Source organism: Malurus melanocephalus, unplaced genomic scaffold, assembly GCF_030028575.1.
Source record: "Malurus melanocephalus ecotype Western Australia unplaced genomic scaffold, MMel_1.1 scaffold_354, whole genome shotgun sequence".
NCBI lineage: Eukaryota > Metazoa > Chordata > Aves > Passeriformes > Maluridae > Malurus > Malurus melanocephalus.
The window spans coordinates 141,739-163,860 of record NW_026623586.1 but is presented as its reverse complement, the minus strand read 5'-3'; the positions used below and the strand labels follow the sequence as shown (position 1 = coordinate 163,860).

The following is a 22,122-nucleotide window of genomic DNA, read 5'->3' as shown; positions in this document are numbered from 1 at the left end:
CCAGAGTGGGAGAAACATGATCAAGGTTTCAACCTCGTTAGCTGAGCCGATATTCCCAACATGATCTACGGCCACGGGAGAGGAGCGAGCAGTCAGAAAAATTAGAGAACATCTTGTAAGATCAAATAAACTAACCCTGCCCTCGCCCTGATAGCTGCCTTCATTTACAGAGTGAGTGACATCCATGATGTATGAAGCAGTTATCATTTCAAATGGCCGGGCTTTCAATATATTAAAATGAAAATTAAACTTTCAGAGGTGAAGACGGGCTTGAATGAAAGTAATATTTTCAGAGTTCTCAAGTTGTCTCCCAATGTCTTCGCACTTTTCGTTTCAAAGATCTGAGCCAGATAAAATGATTCATTTTCTTGTCATTCATACTTTGATTCGCTATTTTTTTCCACTGTTTCCTGCACAGATGCACTAAATGGTAAAAAAATAAACAAAAAAAAAATCCCAAATTTAARAGGACCTTCACAAAATACACATTCAACCTTAGGAAGAAAATAACAACACAGAAGAAACAATGTGGAAGCACCAACAACTCTCCCGAAGGAGAGAATAGGCCAGTTTGGGGATATTTACTAAAAAAAATAAACTGATTTTTTACTGATTTTTCTATGTGAAAATATTTCAGTTCTCACCTACAAACTGGATTGATGAACTCCAGAAAATCAGGAATACTTTGCCCCCATGGAATTAGGAAAAAACCAGGACTATCCCTCTAATTTGCCAACAGAAAGAATAAATTATTTTTTCCAAGCTCATTGTCATTCCAGAGACAAGGGGTTGCAGTAAATGGCATAAAACCTGGTGTTACAGAGACAGAGAAGGAATCAGTCTGTGGGGTTAATCCAACAGTGGATGTGGAAAAACTGAATTGGGAGAATGTGGATCATCAAATCCCAGAATGATTTGCTTGGAAAGGACTTTAAATCTCATTCAGTGCCAGCCCCTGCCATGGGCAGGGACATCTTCCCCTATCCCAGGTTTTCCAAGCCCCATCTAGCCTGGCCTTGGACATTTCCAGGGATGTCTTTATGTCTTTTTTTTAAAATCTATTTGATCCTCGTGGTTTTAAAGGGAAGCCATTTGTAAAGGAATAGATTATTTTATTTTACTGATACTCAAGCTGCCAGAATTTTCACTAACATAAACTCACAAACAACAACCTCTCAAAACTTCCAGATGCTGCTCCATCCTCRACTGCCAAAACTCTCTAAATTTCCCAAACTAAGCCTGAGAGATTCCTGTTACACCCTTTGCTCCCTGCTGAACACAACCAGTAGGAGCTGAAAGGAACACAAACCCTGGAGGACTCGACATTCAGCTTCAGCTTCAGGCAAAGTCTGCTACAGACAGGTGCAGCTCCTGACTCGTGTTCCTCACATTCTCTGGATTTTAATAGAAATAATCCTTCAAAGACCCAAAATACATGGAAAGTTAATCAAAAGCTGCTCAATGAGTCCTCAATATTTCTTAGGCATTGCTCAGTTTTTACACCTCCCTAACAAAGTCTTAAAACTGCCCCTGGCTAAAGAATCACTGACTTCAGGTGAAGCTCTGTCCACACATGGATTATTCCAGAAACATGGAATGGTTTGGGTGGGAAAAGGACCTTAAAGATCATCCCATTCCACCCCCTGCTGCCCTCCCCACAAGTCCCTATCTGTACCAATAAACCATTCAAATGGACAAGACTCACCTACAAACTGAGTGTTAATTAGCCCAGCTGAAATCCTGTTTGATCCCATCCCAGGAAATTCATCAGCGTGGCCAATCGAGTTCCAACGCCCGGACCTGTTCCCTGGCACATTTTAATTTATTAGGATACATTTCATTTATCCTTCCAGTTCCACGTGTTGATGGTATCACACCCGTAATAGATAAATTTCTATTGAATAACATATAAATTTCTGTTTTCTAAAGATTAAGTATGTTCAAATGAGAAAGTTCTATAAAAAATATTTCCTTTCAAACCAGCCTGATTTAAGTTCCAACCCAATTTATGTGCTCAGAGGAAATTTAAAGAACTCTGGGTTAGGATACCCCCAGTCATTTCATGAACATCAGTTCCCTTTYTGTGGACCCAAATGAAGCTGCTTGGGAAAGATTTGGCTTTCAGAGAATGCTGATCCAGCAATGAATGAAAATCAGGAATTTTCTGGTCTCAAAATATTCAATCTCAAGCAATCGCAGCAAAGATTTGAGAACATTTAAATTCTATTAATAAAAGATTCATATGTTCTTCATATTTGTCTTTTGATTTTTTTAAGCCATTAGGGAATATTTAGATTACATATCCAAACTTGTTTTATCAGAGCAGCCAGAAAGTTATTATTTTTAAATGAAAACCGAGATTCTCATATAATCAAATTAATCCAGGAGTAGGGGTCATATTTATAGGCAAGGACTGTTAATTTTCCACGGTAAGTACAGCCAGGAATTGAATTGAAAATAGCTGATTAACCAATTACCAGGAGCCTCCTCCATCTCCTAAAGCACAGCCACAGTGGGGATGGGGGAAAGGAGGAGGAAAAGGGAGGGAAAAGGGATGGGAACATCCCAAAGCAAATCCGCTGCTGATTGAAGGACTCTTTTTCCCTTTCTCTTTTGCCTTTTCCTACAGTTCCCATCACACCACCATGGTGAAGAGTTTTGGCTACTGAGGGGTTGAGAATTTGGGAGAAAACACAGAGCAGGGAATTATAAGGATTTTTTTTAAGTTATCCAGTTATAAAATGATCTCACAGGTTATTATTTCCAAAAGTGGAATATATGGCATAATATAAATCAGAAGAATTACAAGATGGGCACCAAAGACAGCACATCATGGGTTTTGGGGGGTTTTCCTGTGCCAAGGACACAATGATCCTTGTGAGTCCCTTCCAGCTCAGGATATTCTGTGATTCTGTGCTTTTATGAAACTTTCAGTGTCAGCTGTGCAGGACATGTACAGATAATATTTAGTGTAGTCTCATATTCATTTTTTTAAAAAAATCTGTAGGCAATAAATGGGCATAAAACTCAGTTCCAGGCCTATGTGACAAAGATTCCTTTCATCTGAACAAGGAGGGGTGAAGYCAAATGTCCAGTGTTGAATAAGCAAGTTCTTTAAAAGCCTCTTAAATTGTAGATGTGAGAGGAGGAACCCATCCCCAATCACATCCCAGCCCCCTCTCTGCAGCAAAATAATGAAAAGGAGGATGWCAGATGCCACTGGAAAACTCAGAAYATGRAGAMAGATTGGTGGAATTTCACTGTAACCCACAGCTGTGATTTAAAAAATCAATGAATGGCCAAGTTTAATTCCAATGTCGGGGTTTGTATCCTTCAGAAAGATCACAGCACAGTGAATTAGGGAATTCCAGGATGGTTTGGGATAAAAGGGACATTAAAGATCATCCAGTCCCAACCCCTGCCATGGTCGGGGACATCATCCACTATCCCAGGTTGCTCCAAGCCCTGTCCAACCTGGCCTTGGACACTTCCAGGGGTGGGAATGGTACAATGAGAAGATCTCAATACACTGAACATAGCTGAAGACCAGTGGGTTTCCTTTCTGCCTTGCAAACAAGAATTTTTCTCATTTTTTATTTTCAGTGAAAGATTGCAACATCTAGAAGGAAAAAATGGTGGAAGTCTGGCAGTGCAGTATCACCATTTAACCTGTAATAAGGAAAAGTTCCATAAGCATCACCAAGAGGAAAAATCCTAAGGTAAATGCGACTAAAGTTGAAAAAGTAAGGAATTCACTGCCCTTGGGTTTAGGTTCAACTGAGGAAAATTCAGTGCCATGGAACCAAAACCAGCCTTTCTAACCAGTATTTACTAAACACATATTTCCTTTTTTAAATTTAACCTTTTTGAATTTAACCTATTTAAATTTTCCTTTTTTAAATTAACTTTAGTTTTTATCCAGTACCTGTCAGCAGAGGCTGAGCCAGACCCCTGTTCACTTTTTCAAACATCCCTATCCAGTGACATCCAGGAGCTGGATTCAATGATTCCAGTGGGATCAGGATATTGGGATTCTCTGATCCTTTACAGAGCAGAAGTCTGCAGGCAGCACTGAATTTATTAACAGTGAATTAACTTTTCTAAAARCACACACTTCCATTAGGCCATATGGAAACAGCACATTAGCACACTGCTATTAACACATGACASGAATAATGTGTTATTCCCATTTCCAAATATAAAACTTACTCGATATCCTCAAAACAAAACTTTGTTTCGGTGTATTTGCGTATTATCTGATGAGAATTTCACTGTATTTTGTTCACYTGCTTTAGAAAACAGGCATCTGACCTTGGTTTGTGCTTGTGCCTGGGTAAATGAACTGATTCTAGAAACTTCTGGGCTCCAGAATTTTTATTCACTTCACTTTTCACTTGGGAAGGCCCTAGTTGGCCAGTATTTCTGTATAACAGATCATTCAATTATAGAGCTAAATTAAATACCTTCAAGCTGATTTTGTAAACCTACGGATATTTATTTTTTTTACTGTTTCAGAACCCAAGAGATATTTTCCTAAAAAAGGGGTTTTGTTCTCTAAAAAGGTACCTGAAATGTGTGCCAAGAGGAGTCACGGATCATGCACCAAATTATGCTGTAAATGAGAATTTGATAAATTGTGCAAGGATAGGATTGATCCAAATCCTCACTGATTCAAACAGAGAGGGAAACRATTCACCTTATTTAAATCCATCCCCTCTCCCAAGTTCTCCTGAACACCAGAAAATGTTTTTGAGGTGATTTTGCAATGGTCTGCAAAGGACAGAGGGGAAGTTTGGCTGTGGAAGAGGAAGAATGCAGGAAATACTGCTGAAGGAATAACAATTTCCAGCTAAATGCTCCCTTTTCCAACCTAAACTAAGACTTTCCCATTGCTCCTCATTCCTGAAGGTGGAATTAGGATTTCAAATTCTGCAATTTCAAAAATTACTCATTGGAAAAAGCCAGGAAAGCAGAGCTTCACTGGAGCTCTTGGAGGCCTGAAGAGAGGCACAGGAAGGACAGGGTTGCYCCCCTTGGGTGTGATGAGATTTTTAATTCATGGCAGAATTTCAGCCATAAATCCTTCCTAGATGGTGATGAAATAGACACTTTTCTTTCTTTCCAGGTCTAGTTCAACAAGTAGAACTGTCAGTTCTAAAAGCCCCTGTGCAATAAGAAAACCTCCTGTCATCTCAGATGAACCCTCGAGTGTCACAGCTCAAATCCCTTTGTCTCCCAAAGGAYATTCTCATCATGGGGACATCAATCCCCAAATTTGGTCAGTCGTGACTCCACCTGTGATGAGACCTTTGGATCCTCAGCACTGGAAAAGAGGTGGTGAACAGGACCTGATGGGTTTCTTTCACCTCCCACTTCTCCAGTTCCWTCCTCCATCAGGAGAATCAGTTCTCAACCCATAACCAATTAAAAGAAATGGCTATGCCACAATAATCCAATAATTTGAATTATTTGAATGATTTGGCCCACAACTCCTTGCAATGTCGCGGTGCTGTTCTCACATGGCAGATCCCAGCTATTATTTTTTTTAAAAAGCTGATATCATTCAATGGATATATTGATCACTCAATAATAATCACAAATGTTGTTGAAAAATAAATAAGATTATTTATCAAAACAGCTCAGAAAAGGAAGAGTGGCAGCTGAGAGAAGTTTGGAAATGTACTCTGGGGATGATGTCTCCCAACATGACACGCTGTGCTCGCTGCATCCAGGCCATCAAACAGATTGGGACACATGAAATGACTGATGGCACGGAATGTGATGTGTCCTAGCACAGAGGGCCAGCTCAGCCTCCAAAACACACAGGGTCCTCAAAAACCAGAGGTGCTGCTCAATGAACCAAGGCCAGAGATCACACACTGGGTTTGTTCTGCAGTTCCTACTGGGAAATGGACCAGGAGCGACAGGGAAAAAAAAAAATTAATGGAAATTAATACATTTCTTCGGAGACGGTGATGGAGATGCAGAGGAGGAGAAATAATGATTGTGAAATTYCCAATCTCCTGGGGTAGAGTGACATAGAGGGAGTGGGGGGGGGKGGATTTATGGCAGCTGGGACAGAGAATATGGGGTGTGGGAGTGAAATACAAGGAGCAGGGATGTATTTGGGACCCAGACAAAGCTGGCCCATCACAGCCTGATTGTGCCCACATTTGCTCCTGGATCTGTTCTTTGACTCTGTAAGTGTTGAATTTTGAGGTTTGGGGGTACATACGTTAAGGGTAAATTAAATACTTTTTAAACTGGGATTCTTGCCCTTGGCTTTAGTCATCCACATCTGGGYATTCAGCCTTGGATGCTCCTGTACTCTGAAAAGAACCAGACACTTGTGTGGTGATTCATTTGACATTGTTTTCTTCAGGATAAAACCAATCATATTTTAAAATGTCAATTCTGAGCACTGATTATAAGGAAARTAGTGACAAACCTGAATGAATTCCACCTCTAACCCTGCAGTAACATCACAGAGATTTAGGATTATTCACTATAAAGATTACATGTACCTGTGTGTACACAACTATTTATTAAAATATTGCTTCTACACCAATGGAGATTATGGGTTATGARCCAGAATAAATGTTAGCAGTAAAATACATGATCAAAACAGCAAAGGAAACAATGGCAGAGGAAAATAATGACTCCAACCTAAAGAAATCTATGTTTGTGTAAGAATCCTGACTAGAGGGGTTGCCAGAAGATCAGAAAGGTAACATAGACAGGTATATGAGATACACAGAGTAGACAAATCTTGTGGTATTTTTGAGATTTCACTTCCCAAAAACTTAAGTTACGGAGTTCTGTTATAATATAATGAGCATTTCTCATTTTTTAGATTTACTCTTTTTAACTTACCAGAGAAGCTGTGGCTGCCCCATCCCTGGAAGTGTCCAAGGCCAGGTTGGATGGGGCAACACAAAAGAAAATAATTAAAATACAGACACTTTCCACTATCCCAGGTTGCTCCAAGCCCTGGACACTTCCAGGGATGGGAAGTCCACAACTGTCTGGAATGAAAGAGAAATAGAAAAGAGAAATGAAAAAGAGTCTTAAAGCCGGAACAGAGCCTGGCATTGAGTTATCCACCTCACATGGACTACCCAGGCCATCTCTGCCACCGCTGCTTTTTGTGGAGCCTCTGGTTAGTGCAGGAGCTGAATGAAGATGATAAAATAGAACTGGATTTACTTCATAATTACAGCCAACACCTCCCAAAACCCCACTTGAAACCCTTATCTTAACCAGCTTGGATAAGAATGGCATCAGACAGGCTGGAAAACAGAGAAATCCAAACAAAGGACGGCGCTAAACAGAGCGTGAGGGAGTGGGGAGGAGATGTCCAGCGGGGTGTGGCGAGCAGGGTCGTTAAGCCCGGGTTTATTTAGCAGCTTTATTAATGATCCCAACGAAGGGGTGAAAAGCACATGAATAAAACATGTCCTGGATGCTCATCTGGGACCTTGGAAGCAGCACAAATCTGTGGGCAGGAATTCTGCGATGGAGCACGGAGGGATGCAAAGCAGCCCCAGGAACGCTCTGTTCTCCTGTTGTGCAATACAAGCTTGGAACCCAAAATTCTTGAGGAAAAAACTGCCTAAAAGGGCAGGAACCACCTGAGGGAAGGCCTCAAGATTCATGGGAGAAATAAACTTTATAAACTTTGGAAAGCCGCAGGCTGGGATCTGATCTCTGCTGGTCAGTGAATTCCTGGCCCCGCTCAGTTTGTCATCTCTTCACTTGGGAATCAGCACCAGAAATGCCAAATTCTAGGGAAGCTTCTGCAAGGAAAAGCAGTGCAGAGCTAAAAAAATCCCCCCAACTGCTTTTAATGACATTGTTTATTTACAATTTCCTTTTCCATRGTAATATTTACATAAATAACCTCCTAAGTGTGACTCTTGATTTAGGCTGCTYCCTTTCTGAGGGCTCAGCGTGACAGCAGCCGTCATTGATTTTTATGTCCATGGCTTCTCAAAATGACACTCCAGGTAATTTTTGCTGGACATTCACAAACGTGCTCAGAGTGGGAAAAGCCCCTTGAAATTCGTGGCTGGCCGTGAATTTGTAGAAAAAGAGCAGAGCTGTGCTTTTTCAAGTCTTTAATTAAACACAAAGAGGTTGGCACTGGATGATCTTCAAAGTCTTTTCCAATCCAAACCATTCTAGGRTTCTACAATTCTATGAWATTAAAACTTTACAACATCCCAGAGAGGWATTTTTGGGCAGATTATACCAATAAGATGATGACAGTTTAAAGAACTTCACAGCATTACTAGTAAAATCCTTATTCCAAAGGGTTTGTCCAACTCCCTCTCCAGCTACTTGGAAAAATGTGTTTACTGGGCTGATAAAACCCAATGGAGGGAATTCAAGAGTCACTCTCTATTAATGAGTTAACATCACTCAGTCACCTGCAATTTAATTTTTCTGAGGCCCTGAGATTTTAATTTGGGTAATACTTCTATTAATTACAATGTCTAATAACAATGTCAAATTCAGACATCTGTTAAAAACATGTAATGTTAATTTATTGGAAAATCTCCAGCAGTGCTCAATTAAAATGTTCCCCAGTTAAGACGGTGCCTATGATTTGTCATAAAAGCAAAATGGGATGCAGTTAACAAAAATAACAGCAAATTCAAACAATAAGCTGGTAAGTTTTGAGTTCCTGATTGACAAAATTCAATATGCAGAACTTTTTATTAGGTGGCAGAACATCAATTTTGGGAATCGAGATGTTCTCACATTGGCTTGAAAGCCTTGCTCTAAATATTATGGAATAATTTTATGGAATAATTTTATGGAATCATGGAATGTTTTGGGTAGGAAGGGACCTTAAGCATCATCCAGTCCCATCCTTGCCATGGGCAGGGACACCTTCCACTGTCCCAGGTGGCTCCAAGCCCTGTCCAGCCTGGCCTTGAACACTTCAAGGGATCCAGGGGCAGCCACAGCTTCTCTGGGAATTCTATTCCAGGGTCTCCTCACCCTCCCAGGGAACAATTCCTTCCCAATATCCCATCTAACCCTGTTCTCTGTCAGTTTGGATCCATCCCCCTTGTCCTGTTGTTCCAGGTCCTTGTGAAAATTCCCTCTCCGTCTCTCTTGTAGCTCCCTCCAGGTACTGAAAGGGACCACTTAGGTCACCCCAAAGCTTCTCTTTTCCAGGCTGAACAATCCCAATTCTCTCAACCTTTTGTTACACAGAACATCACAGGAAATCTGTATTAACCTTCCCTTATCAGATTCTTCTTGCTGTCATCTCAATTTCTCATCACAAGACATTTTTCTTGTCCCTTTAAGTATGTAGATTCACTCAGGYCTGCATTTGCCAGGGTGGGTTTTGCTATTTTTAAACAATTTCTGAACTTGGCAGTAGAATTCAACTGAGAKGTGAAACACCCAGTGCTTTCCACCATCCCGTTATCATTCCCGTGCGTCCCTCCACATCCCCACCTGGATTTCAAAAGGGATTTACACAAATCCAGCCCGGTTTAACGACACATCCCGATYCCCAGCATCCCTTCAAGCCCAGCTGATGCTCCCCTTTGCCTGGTGGAGCYGTGGGGAGCAGCGTGTGGCCGGTGATAGAGTATCTCCCTCGCACACATTCCCGCTGCGTGGCGGATTATCCGCCCGCAGGTTGCACCGGGCTCCTCTCAGCTGTCACTCCTCGGATGAGTGGGGACGCTCCAGTGCCTCGTCCCCCCTGGCCCTGCTGACAGTGATAAATGACCGGCCCCAGAGCTCAGCTGAGCCTCTCAATCTGCTCCAGCCTTTTTCCCGGTGATTTCACCCCTCAGCATAGCGAAGGGAAGGCGGGAGTGCCAAGTTGGGTTTTATTGAAAAAGARGGAATTGTGATTTTACTGCTTGGAGCAGCTCGGAATCTGATRGCAAAATAAAGATGRGAACGGTGTTGCCAAGTGCTGGTTYGGGTTTGWGCAGCCAGGTTTGRGAGCACAGATGATCTTYAAGGTCCCTTCCWACCCAAATTCTATGATTCCAYAATTCCATGAAGATTCCAGAGCCTTTCCCCATGGCCAGCAGAGCCATTGTATGCACAGAGCCAGCAGTGCCTGGCCTGGGGTGACATCGGCCAAATGAACCCAACAGCTTTTAAAGAAGTGATTTGTCATCTCATGTAGCCCCTGATCTCATTTTAATCTTCCAGGCAATCCAGTTTTTCCAAGGAATTTSACTCCTYTSAGGAAGAAAACAACCATGTCAAGCCCAGTAAGGGCTGACTGTGTTGTGATGTGAAGTAGATGGGGAATAATCTAATAAAAAATATTTCTGAAGTGAAATGAAAAGTTCTTACCCCAGTTCTAAAAATTTGCTACAACTTAATCATGAACAGTTAACACAGTTTAAGGCTGATGTTCTATTTCTGAGTAACCAGAAATGCAAAATAAAATATATCATAAGTAACAGATGTCATTTTTTTCACTTTTATCTTACGTCAAATCACTCCATGATTTAAGGCTCAAACTCTATTTCTTCACTGACGCTTGTGACCATTGAACACCAAACCACTACAAAAGTGGGATCCATCCTGAAGGAGTGGAAATTTGCAGGAAATTCACAGGAAATTCACAGGAAATTCACAGGAAACTCCCAGTTCCCATTTTGTACCTTCCAAAGCGTGTGAGGGATTTAGGATGGGATGTAAGAGGGGTTGAAATGAAGGAGGATGCGCTGGGCTGCTCGGCAAACCCAAATAAGTGACACAAGTTCTCAGAGGGTGCCATGGTTTGGCACTGAACCACAGAATTATGGAATTGGATCCACAAAATATCCTGAGTTGGAATGGACCCACCAGGATCATCAATGCAGCTCCTGGCCCTGCCCAGGACACCCCAAAAATCCCACGCAGTGCCTGAGAGCGCTGTCTAAACTCTCCTCAAGTTCTGCCAGCTTGAAGCCATGAGCAGAGAGCAATTCAGATAATCTAAAATCAGCTTTCAGCTTTGAACTTCCTTCTGAACAAGGTTTTCTCTCACTCCTGTGTCTCCACTGTGGAATGAGAAACATGAGAGATTTTAGCTCCCTCYTGCTAAAATTAGCTTATTCATACTGATTTCTATGAATAACCTCACAAATCGCAACAAATCTCAGCTAAAAACAAGGATTTATTCTGAAAACCATCAAAATTAACATTTCAACTCATTATGGTAAGAGAGATAAACAAATAAAGCATGGAGTGTTGCAGGCTGGAAATTCTAAACATGATTCATTTCATCCTAAAGCCATCAGCTAAAATATTCCAATCACCCCTTGAGGACATTTATGCCCCTGTGATGTGATGGAGCCAGGGGTGACTGRCCCGGGGTGAAATTGGCCAAATGAATCCAGTATTTTGTATTATTTGTAAAGAAGTKATTTGTCATCTCTGCTCTAGCACCTAATTTCATTTTAATTTTCAAGGGAATTCCGTATTTCCAATGAATTTCACTCCTCTGAGGAAGAAAACAACCCCTTAAGGGTTGTGTTATTATGGCAGAGTGAGTTGAACCCCAAAATTTATTAATTTAGTAGATAAAATTCCAGAAGTAACAGTGAATCCACTTTCTTCATGTAACAGAAATCAAACTTTTCCCTCAATCAAAAACATAAAGTATTTGTACCCAAATCCATATCACATTCCTTTTTTCCTACAAGTTTCCTCTTATTAACAAAGTTAATTATTTACAAAAAGTTAATTATTAACAAATAAAATTAATAACAAATAATTAATTGAATGCATTGTTTACATGTTTGTCATTCTTCCCAGTCTTTTTTTTTTGCTCTGAACAATCTTAATAACRTAAATTAAATCTTCAGATCCATGATACACTGAAATTAACTGCCATACTGAACTTGTGGTTTCATAGCAGCCAAAGCAGATTTTGGGGACATAAAAGAGATGCAGGGCTTTTTAACAGTTTTTTCCTTCCTAAAATGACAAAACTAATGATGGCTTTAGTCCTTTAATGTGTCTTGATTTATCAGAAGTAAACAAAATAATGTACTCCGAGTTTTTAAAGCCTATTTGGCAGAAAACCACAGTAATCCTACAATATTTTTATCTTTCTATTGCTGAAATATCGTCACAAATGTGACTCMAATTTTGCCCTTATTTTTCTTAGCTGCAGCTTCTGGTGCTGCAGAATCAAGGACACTTTTCYGCAAAGATTCAACCACTCCCATTGAACTGATGGCAGATTTCCCTGAGAGCTCCACACTTAATATTGTAGGATCTTTCCCAAAACTGTCTCCTGGGTTGGTATTCAAGGAAAATAATTGGATTTTAACAAGGTTGGTGCACATTTAATCACATAACCTGGAGAACCTCACTCGTGATGAGGWTGAAGTTTTTTTCTAAGCTACAACTTCTCACAGATGATCCATGTACCAACTTTTATGTCAAACAACTCTCAGAAATTGAGAACTATCTGAGCCTGGAAGTTACAGTTCTGGATTTGTGCTATTTTTGAATGTAAACTTATTTTGGAGAGAGAARGAATCTTGATCTTTGTACAAATTTAGATGGAACAGGGTTGAGCTGCTGCCAAAATTCAGACAGAAAGTTTTGCCTGCTCCTAATGATCAAAGGTTCAGGGGTGATGCCCACAGATGAAAGGCTTTAAATGACATTACCAGAGCTCCAAAATACCGAGTTAATTGGTGAAAAAAAACCTATAATTAAGTTTCTCTGACCTTCTCACATATAAAACACTTACAATAACAACAATTATGTTTTYCTCAGCACTTTGTAATACCTCTCGAAGTAAGCTAATGTTTATTGCTCCAGATCCATAAAACACTCCAGACCCAATTTAACGAGCAGCGAGGGAATAATGAAAATATAATTGCTGCCTTTATTAAAGGTACTGCTGAACTTTGCCTGGTATTTGAAAATGGGCTATCTAAGTCGTGCATTCAGTATAAATACATTTACAGAGAGAGATGATGATTTACTAGGTAGCGTAATGTAAGCTAAAAAAAATATATATATAATTCGGAAGTTACAAGGGATTCTAAAGCTCATCCCATTCCACCCCCTGCCATGGGCACAGACATTTTCCACCATCCCAGGTTGCTCCAAGCCCCATCCAACTCTTTTCTCACTTGAAGGCAAAGTTTCTTTTCCAAATGAAAAAAGTATTCAAGGCTCTTTCAAGAAAACCACTTCAAATTCTGTTTACTGCAGCCATGRGATTCTGGAAGGATTTTATTGTGAAGGGTTAGAATAGCACCATAAAAATGGGAACTTGAGGAGAATGACAGGCTCTTTGTTTCTGAAAGAATCAGGCTGAGCTTTTTGTGACACTGATGCTCAAAAACATATTTCATATTTCATAGAAACAGAGTCTCCAAAACAAGCTCTACAGCAAAACACAAAGCATCCTTCTAATCTTCTCTATTTTTTCTGAATCTTTCCAATCTCAAGATTCTTTTTGAGCTCAGGGTCGTGCCTCCATGTTCTACATTATCCTGCAGAGTGAAGCACCATGTTCCCAATCCARCGTGTCAGTTAAATCAAATTATTATTGTTATTATTGTTATTATTTAACAATGTCRCTGCAGAACTCTTAACAAAGAACTCTTCATGATGATAAATTAGAAAATTACTTTGGGAGATAATAAAGGAAGACAGGTCTAYACCTGCAGTGATACACTGAAGTTTAAAGACTGGAAGAAAAAGCAAAATAACATATTCATCTGAAAAGAAAAAAAGAAAAAGGAAAATATCATGGACACTTTATACAGGTTTTGTTCTCTTAAACCACCCCAACAAGGGCAGGTAAAAAGGTTTAAAAATACCTCAGCCGAAAACACCTGCAGTTCTGAAACAACTTGGAGCAGCACCATTCATATAATTAATTTTAAACCTTCCCATACCAATATTTTAACTTCCTTCACAGAAAACAAAAATTATCAATTCAGACACTTKTCTTTCAGGCTGTAACATTTCTGCATTAAACACAGCTTTTCATTATTCCTGATCTAATAAGTCCTATTCTCATCTGGGCTATCAGCAACTCAATAAGTAATTACCATCCACCTTAGGCTGTTCCAGTCCATTAGACCAGTGCTGATGACTCRGGGGAGGCACTAAACGAGGAGCACGGGGCTGGGGAAGGCACAGAAAGTGAGRAGAGGAACTGCTGCAGCTGGAACTCCTCCCCAAGGCTGGGTTTACCAAGAAACGCTCCACTAAAATAAAATAAAATTGACGTGATTGAATGCGGACCAGATTGGTGAGTCCTTGAACACRTAAATGTAAAAGCTGTTTTCTCTGATCTTACAGAGGAATATGAAAGCAGGATTTTGTTCCTGATCTAAAAACAGGAGACGCTGTTGGATACAAATGGCCCCAATTCATCTCTACACAGCACAGGCTCTGCTCCCCCTCAGAAGGTTTAGAGTGACCCCATGGAACCAAAAAAGGTTTGGAAGTTAAATCAGTCCTGATCCTTTTCTCACCCACACCAATCCCTATGGCCTTCCAGAACCAGAAGGCAGTCAATTAGAAAGATGGAGAGGGAATTTTGACAAGAGCTTGGAGGGATAGGACACAGAGAATGGCTTCAAACTGACAGAGAGCAGGGTTAGATGGGATATTGGGAAGGAATTGTYCCCTGGGAAGGTGGGGAGTCCCTGGAACAGAATTCCCAGAAAAGCTGTGGCTGCCCCTGGATCCCTGGAAGTGTCCAAGGCCAGGCTGGACAGGGCTTGGATCAACCTGGGATAGTGGAAGGTGTCCCTGTGCATGGCATGATTGGGATAGGATGAGTTTTAAGATCCTTTCCAACCCAAACCATTCCATGATTCTTTGAAAATAGAGATGGTTTTTGCACAGCCACACTGAGGCTGCTCATGGAGGGAGCATGAGACACATCCTACTTCAGCACCAGATCTTCCCAATCCTCTGCCCTCTCTAAAAAAGCAAGAAAGGAGACTGAGAAATACGATTTCTTTACTGAGCTGCACATCAGGAGAAACAGCACAGAATCACAGAATTGCTGAGGGTGGAAAAGCTCTCTGAGAACATTGAGCCCAACCCAGAACTGCCAAGGCCGTCACTAAACCCACAGAATCACAGAATCACAGAATCATTTTGGCTGGAAAAGACCTCTGAGATTATTGAATCCAAACTATTAAAGGCCGAGGGCATTACGTAAAAAAATGTCTCCTTCACCACTTGGTGATCAAGGGAGTATTTCAGAAATAGAGAAGATCACCTCAAATCCTGTTGGGCAAAGGAACGAGCAGAAAATTGGAGTTCTCCACTGAGAGCATCCATGTCTCAAAACCCTTGGGTAAAGTTCAGATTCTTCCTGCTTTATGTACCAAATTTACACAATTGGGTTCAAATCCACATCCCCAAGAGCCACAACCACACAACTCTAAAATCCCTCCAGGGATGGGGACTCCAGCACTGCCCTGGGCAGCTGTGCCAGGGCTGGACAACCCTTTCCATGAAGAAATTGTTCCCAATATGCAACTTAAACCTCCCCTGACACAACCTGAGGCTGTTTCCTCATCACAAATTGAAAGAGGGAAGGCTCCAAGTGGATGCAGGATGAGGATGAAGCACAGGAACACTTTGTACAGAGAAATTGTCTGACCCCGCTCTGACCTGAGACCTCCTGAGGTCTCTCCAGCCTGAGTCAGTCATGTCCCCACCGGATGATTTGTCCTTCTGAAWAGAGAAATTTCAGGAGATGATCGAGGGGCCACCTCTGTCAGGATGAACAGATTTATGGGCAACATCAAGTGTCCAAATAAAACCACTTGGTAATGAACTTCACACGGAGTTTTCAACCCCAGCTCTTAAATTAAAGATCACCTGACACAGCCAATCCAGGGCTTGTGACTCACGGATTTGTTCCTCACTGGTGTTTATACAAATGAATTAAAATTACATAACTGTCAACAAAACATTTACAGAGGGTTGAGATGGTTCTTTCTGCTGACTGGGGTAACAGCATAATAATAAACACTTCTCAGTAAGTGGCCACAATTAAAGGGACATCCAAACATTGAAATAGATGCAAAGAGATCCCAAATGTCCACAATTAGATGGACATCCAAATACTGAAATAGATAGATAGAGATCCCAAATGCAGGAAAAAATACAAGCTGGTTTGTGTGGAGGCTGTTTGTTATTATACAGATAATTTTACATTTTATTTCTCTGTTCAGAATGGCTCGTTAGTTTAAGTAAAACAAATGTTTAACGTTCATTTTATTGAACTCAGTCTCACCAAATCAAAATCAGAGTTAAAGCAAAAATGYTTTCACTGTAATTGTATTTTCTGGAACATTCCAATGCAATCTCAAGCTCACCACAGCAATTAAAGACAGGGTATTTTTAATGTCAATATTCAGTGCTAAACATGAATGAGAATATTTCTAACAGATTCCTTTCACCCAAACAATCCTTTGACCATTTGGCCACCTCCATTATTTCCCCATTTTACAGAGAGAAACCCACGGAATTTCGCAGGATCGGTCACAGCCACTTCACAGCCTCRCGGATGACACGCACTAGAAAATTTTTAATGAGCTGATCTGTGAGGAAAAATGTCTTTATTAAGATGTGTTGTTCCTCTCTCAGTGGCTAAATGATTGTTTCCAGAAGCAATAATCAGCTACTGATAGGAAAGCACCCAGTTAATTAGCGAAGGGTTGTACTGTTCGAGGGAGCGGCATTATTCAGTCAACCRTAGGAAATAGTTTTATTTTACAATATTATTAAATGCAGCTTTTGAAATTGTTTGGCTGGTAATGCARTTCTCGAGACATGATTTTCACTAGAAAAATATCTCTGCTGGTTAATAACTGCAAAAGAAAACACATGGAGTCAGGCAGCCCCCACTGTTGTGCAACAGGCTTATTTCTTTTTATTGCTTTTCATCTTTTAATTATTGTAGTAGTGACTACAATAATCTCTAATAAACAATTATATAAAACTCTTGGACACTGAACTGAGAATCAAAATGCAATTAAATTGCTTTCTTTGTTGTATTTCATGCAGAAAGTGGTGGATAAAGTCTTTAATGTACAACTTTTTGAAACTCCAGTGAATCACTAAAATATTACCTTGGGTGTCAAATATTGGGAATGAAATTTGGTTCAATTACATAGAGAAAATGTTCACACAAGGACAAGGGACTGCTTTGTTTGTTTCCTCCAAAAACAAATCTAGACCAACTGAACAGCAGGACAAGATCTGTAAATGAAAACTATGACATTTATCCAATTTTAGAATCACAGAATGGTTTGGGTTGGAAGAGACCTTAAAGATCATCCCATTCTATCCCCTTCCACTACCCCAGGTTGCTCCAAACCCTGTCCAACCCAACCTAGAAAAATCCCAGGGATGGGGCAGCCATAGCTTCTCTGKCTTCATAGCCAGTGGGACTTCAAAACTGAAAGACTGAGGAATTATTTCTATGACTTCCTCCTCTTATTTTTCTTTTTTGTTTTTCCCTGAGAAAACAGAAAAAAAAATAATTCCTGATCTTTGCCTCAGTTTGCTGCTTCAAACTTTTTTCCTCCGCTGCAATCAAAGGTCAGATGGAACAAGTGAAAAACAAAATCACAGAAATGCTTGAGATCTTTGCCCAAGGTACTTCGTAAATGACATTCCCATGGAAGATGGATCTCCAGARAAACCTCCAACAAATCTCTTTTCATGAGTAGTGAAGTGCTGTAAAGGACAAAGATCCTGTTCCAAAAAATTTGCAAAAACAAACAAAAAAAAAAAAACAGACAAGGGAAGAATTCATGTTCAGCTTGGAGAAAATGCTCAGCAGCAGAAAAAAACAAAAGGTGTGAAAAGAGGAGTTTGGCTCTTTGATCAGCATTATCACCAACTGTGAAGCTACTTGGGAATTGCCCAAGGAAAAAATAACAACAATCATGGAATCATAGAATCACAGAATGGTTTGGGGTTGAAAAGGACAATAAATCTCTTCATTCCAGYCCCTGCCATGAGCAGGGACACCTTCAACCATCCCAGGGTGCTCCAAGCCCTGTCCAGCCTGGCCTTGGACACTTCCAGGGATCCAGGGGCAGCCACAGCTTCTCTGGAAATTTCATTCCAGCATTTATAATGGAAGTTTCTGGACTGGAGCTCACTGGCAGTAAATGAAGTCTCTAAGGGGAGCTGTGAAGGCACAAAAATAAATCACCAGGACACAAATAGATCTTCGATTTCACCACTGCAGGGAGCAGAGAAAAGGGAGCATTAAAAAGGCAGAAGTGAAAAGTTATCCCAATCTCCTAAAAAAAGTGTGAGCTGAAAGTTGGATTGAGAGATTCTGAGGTGTCACAGTTCAACAACTTAATGGGGAATAAAAAAAAAAAGGAACAAAATAGGAAAGATGAGCCTGGAGAGAGGTTCCAGGAGTCCCATCTTCTTCTCTCCTCCCTCTTCATTCACTCCAGATGTTTTATATGAATTTCACTAAAAGAAACACACGAAAAGATATGGGAAGTGGAAGAAAAGATTCTCATGGAGAAGTGAGGATGAGGCAACTTATATTTATTGACTGCAAATTTGGGCTAAGGAAGCAGCACTTTCAACCACAGCACTTCCAGGCACTAATAAGGATCAATAATGACAAAATGACAYTTTGATTACAGCCAGCCGAGAGGAAAAGAGATTTGACACAGTTCATGGTAGCAGGAAAAAGTAGGGACTGGAAAAATGCCAAACCATTTAATTTAGAGCTTGATTAGGCCACCTTCCCCTTATGCCCTTCCACAAACAGCAGAGCAAGATAAGGGGCAAAGCACTCCTTGAACTGGAAGGGGAGACTTGATTTATTTTCAAATTCTGGGAGATTTCCAAATCTGAAATAGGCTGTCAGCTTGTTGATAAGTTATAGAACATGACGAGCAATATTTAGTTTGGGAGCTGTTCTCCAAATTTCCTCCTCTTTTAATCTCTCTCCCTCTTTTCACTAATCCTGCCTCGCCACCACCCCAGGCATGCAAGGCTTGAAAGGAGTTTTTTAGGATCATCGACTTCAACTTTCAGCCAAAAGCTTGGCTCGACAGCAATTCAAGGCCTTCTCAGAAGCCTCCAAGTGTTTTGAATTTGCTTCTGTTTAGGGTTTGCTTTAAAAAAAACCCTCAGTTGATTGTTTGCTTATCGCCTCGAGCACACTGAGTGAGCGCTGAACAAGCTCTCCTCATGCAGGAGAAAAAGGAGAGCATTTGGAAAACTCTTACTCATCCTGCTCCTCTCCAAGAGACCGGGAACAGGCACAAAACCTTGGAAAGAAACACTGCCAGATGGAAGACAGCAAGTGGCCAGAAACACAGAGTTCAATTATTTGCTCCAGACTATTGTTCTCTGGTGTTAATTTTGAATTTGGGTGAGCTCTGGGCCAAAATTAACACCACCCTGCTGAGGGAGTGACTCAAAGGAGCCAAGAGGATCACGCTGTCAGTACCTATATTTATAAATGTAAATTTAATGTAGTAAAACAAGGGGAAAAAAAAAGAAAACAAACAAGGAAGTTACTGTACTCCTGCGACACATTGTAAAATATCCAGGCATTTAAATACAGTTGATGCTGTTTTAGAGACATGAGGTCTCTGAGACACCTGCACAAAACTGAGCAAAAGATTTATAGCGATGCTGTGGTTATTGTAGCTTATGGAACACGTACAGAATTCTAGATTCCCAGGGAAAAAAAAAGAAAAAGCCACTAAAACCAGGGCAGGCTCATTGGAGAATAGGAGAATAGAGACACCATTAAAAGCATCAATTTAATAATGTTCCAGCTGAAGGATCAAAGAACCACGGAATGGTTTGGGGTGGAAGGGACCTTAAAGATYATCCCATTCCAGCCCTGCTGGAAAGGGACACTTTCCACCACCCCAGGGTGCTCCAAACCCCGTCCAACCTGGCCTTGGACATTTCCAGGGATCCAGGGGCAGCCACAGCTTCTCTGGGCACCCTGTGCCAGGGCCTCCCCACCCTCACTGCCAACAGTTCCTTCCCATTATCCAATTTAAATCTCCCCTCTTTCCGTTTAAAGAAGATGACCATGAATGAAAAGTTTAGAAAGGAAAGATTCATAAAGTTGATGGATAAAAAGGAACATGAGGTCATCCAGACTGATTAATTAGCAAATCACTGCATTACATTCATTTATTAACATGGTTTAGTTGACRAGGTGTTRGGTCATAGGTTGGACTTGATGATCTMAAAGGTCTTTTCCAGCTCATCCAACTTAGTTCATTCTGTGATTCTGCAATTCTGAGTTTTTCCTCTTTTAAAAGYAGCAGAATATTTTTCACAGCCATCAAAAGGCATCCATCACCCTTCCCAAGGAAAAGTCCACAGGTAGAGTTAGGACKGATGAACAAGGAGGGAAGAGCTTGGACAGATCACTGAGTAAATGAATGTACTGGGAATGAAAAGGCTCYAATTATCACAAATAAATCCTGTTACCACCAGCCAGGGGGACAAAAGGAGGTAGGTGAAGAAATCCCTCCAACCTTTCCTCACATCATCAGGAAATCACCTGCAGCAGGAATGGTTTGTGCCCCGAGCCCTGGTGATCCATAAAAACTCCACCRCAGCCCAGGTCAGGGGAAAAGCTCCAAAGCAGAGCTGTTAATATTTGTGCTTGATTAGTGGTTTTGATGTTCAAATCAGTACTAAATGTTAATGACTTAATCAGCGACGGAAAGAGACATCATTTGAATTAGGGCTAGATCTTGACAAGGAAGAAAATTTACACAGGGAAATGGAGTGACTTAAGTAAAGAAATCTTTACAATCCAGGACATAAATTCTGGAAACTCTAAAAACGCTGAAGTCAGATTTGTAAGATTTGGAATCAGCCMTTAAATGTCTTGCAAGCTTCCTGAACTGGGACAGGCAAATCATTCCAGCTTAACATTTGAAGCTGCAGATAATCCTTGAGAAATGAGACAAAAGCCCTGAAAAGCAGGGCCCAAGACTTCCAAGAAAAGCCCAACTCAGAAATGTAAATCAGTGAGCTGCAAACCCAAGGCCTGACCCCATGAATGGAACCAAATCACTGTTTCAACCCAACTGAACTCTGTTACAGGACATATAAAATCAATCATGGAATGGTTTGGGTCCGAAAGAATCTTAAAGATTATCCAGTTCCACCCCTGCCATGGGCAAGGACAACTTCCACTGTCCCAGGGTGCTCCAAGCCCCATCCAACATGGCCTCAGACACTTCCAGGGATCCAGGGGCTTCTCTGGATTCTTCCTAATGTCCAAATTTTTCTTATTTTTTTTCCCATCCATCTCTGCCCTCTGGCAGTTTCAAGCCATTCCCTGTGTCCTGTCCCTCCATCCTTTGTCCCCATCCATCTCCAGCTCTCCTGGAGCCTCTTTAGGCTCTGGAATCTAAGGATTCTCTGGATCCTTCTCTTCCCCAGGTGAGCAACCTCAGCTCTCCCAGCCTGGATTGGTGTAATTGATGAACAAAACAAACTCCAGCCAAACTCATGGGTGTTGTTATAATTAGTAATTGTAATTAGTGATGGAGAAAAACGCTCACCACAGGTACCACCCTGCATTATTTTAGTGTGTGACACATGAACATCTCAGCTCTCTCAAGGTGAAGGACAAAAGGGGCTCCTGGGGGTCACAGACACTCATCAGTGCTGCTCTGTATTCAGCCATCCTGCACTAGAGCCCATCCCAAAACATTCCTGTGGAAAGCTGGATTCCAGCAGGATGAAAACCCTGGAACCTGCTCTGTTTTTGCTCAAACAGCAGGGATTGAGCAGAAATGTGCTCAGGAGCTGGGATTGAATGCTCCTGCAAATTAATCACACGGGAAGATCTCAATCAAGTGGAACATCCAGCAGGAAAAGGGGAAACATGGGAAGAATATTTGCCAAAAGTTGATATTTGCTGACCAAACTTCAAATTCAAGTAGGAAAATATTAGAAATCACTCCTAGAAATTCCAGTCATTCATTGTGGGGAAAATACAGAAACAATGCCCAGGGTTTTTCCATCAGGAACTCAGCAGTAGCTGCAGTGTCCATGCACTGATAATTGAGYTTGGCCATTGCTCACAGCAGATTCATTTCACATTCCCCATAAAAC

The 22,122-nt window shown here is 41.0% G+C and overlaps 1 protein-coding gene across 1 annotated transcript in view; it reads right to left on the bottom strand.

The window, feature by feature from the left end:
• The window catches only part of MSRA (methionine sulfoxide reductase A), a 232,551-nt gene that overhangs the window by 150,779 nt on the left and 59,650 nt on the right, over positions 1-22,122 (bottom strand). The window lies entirely within an intron of this gene.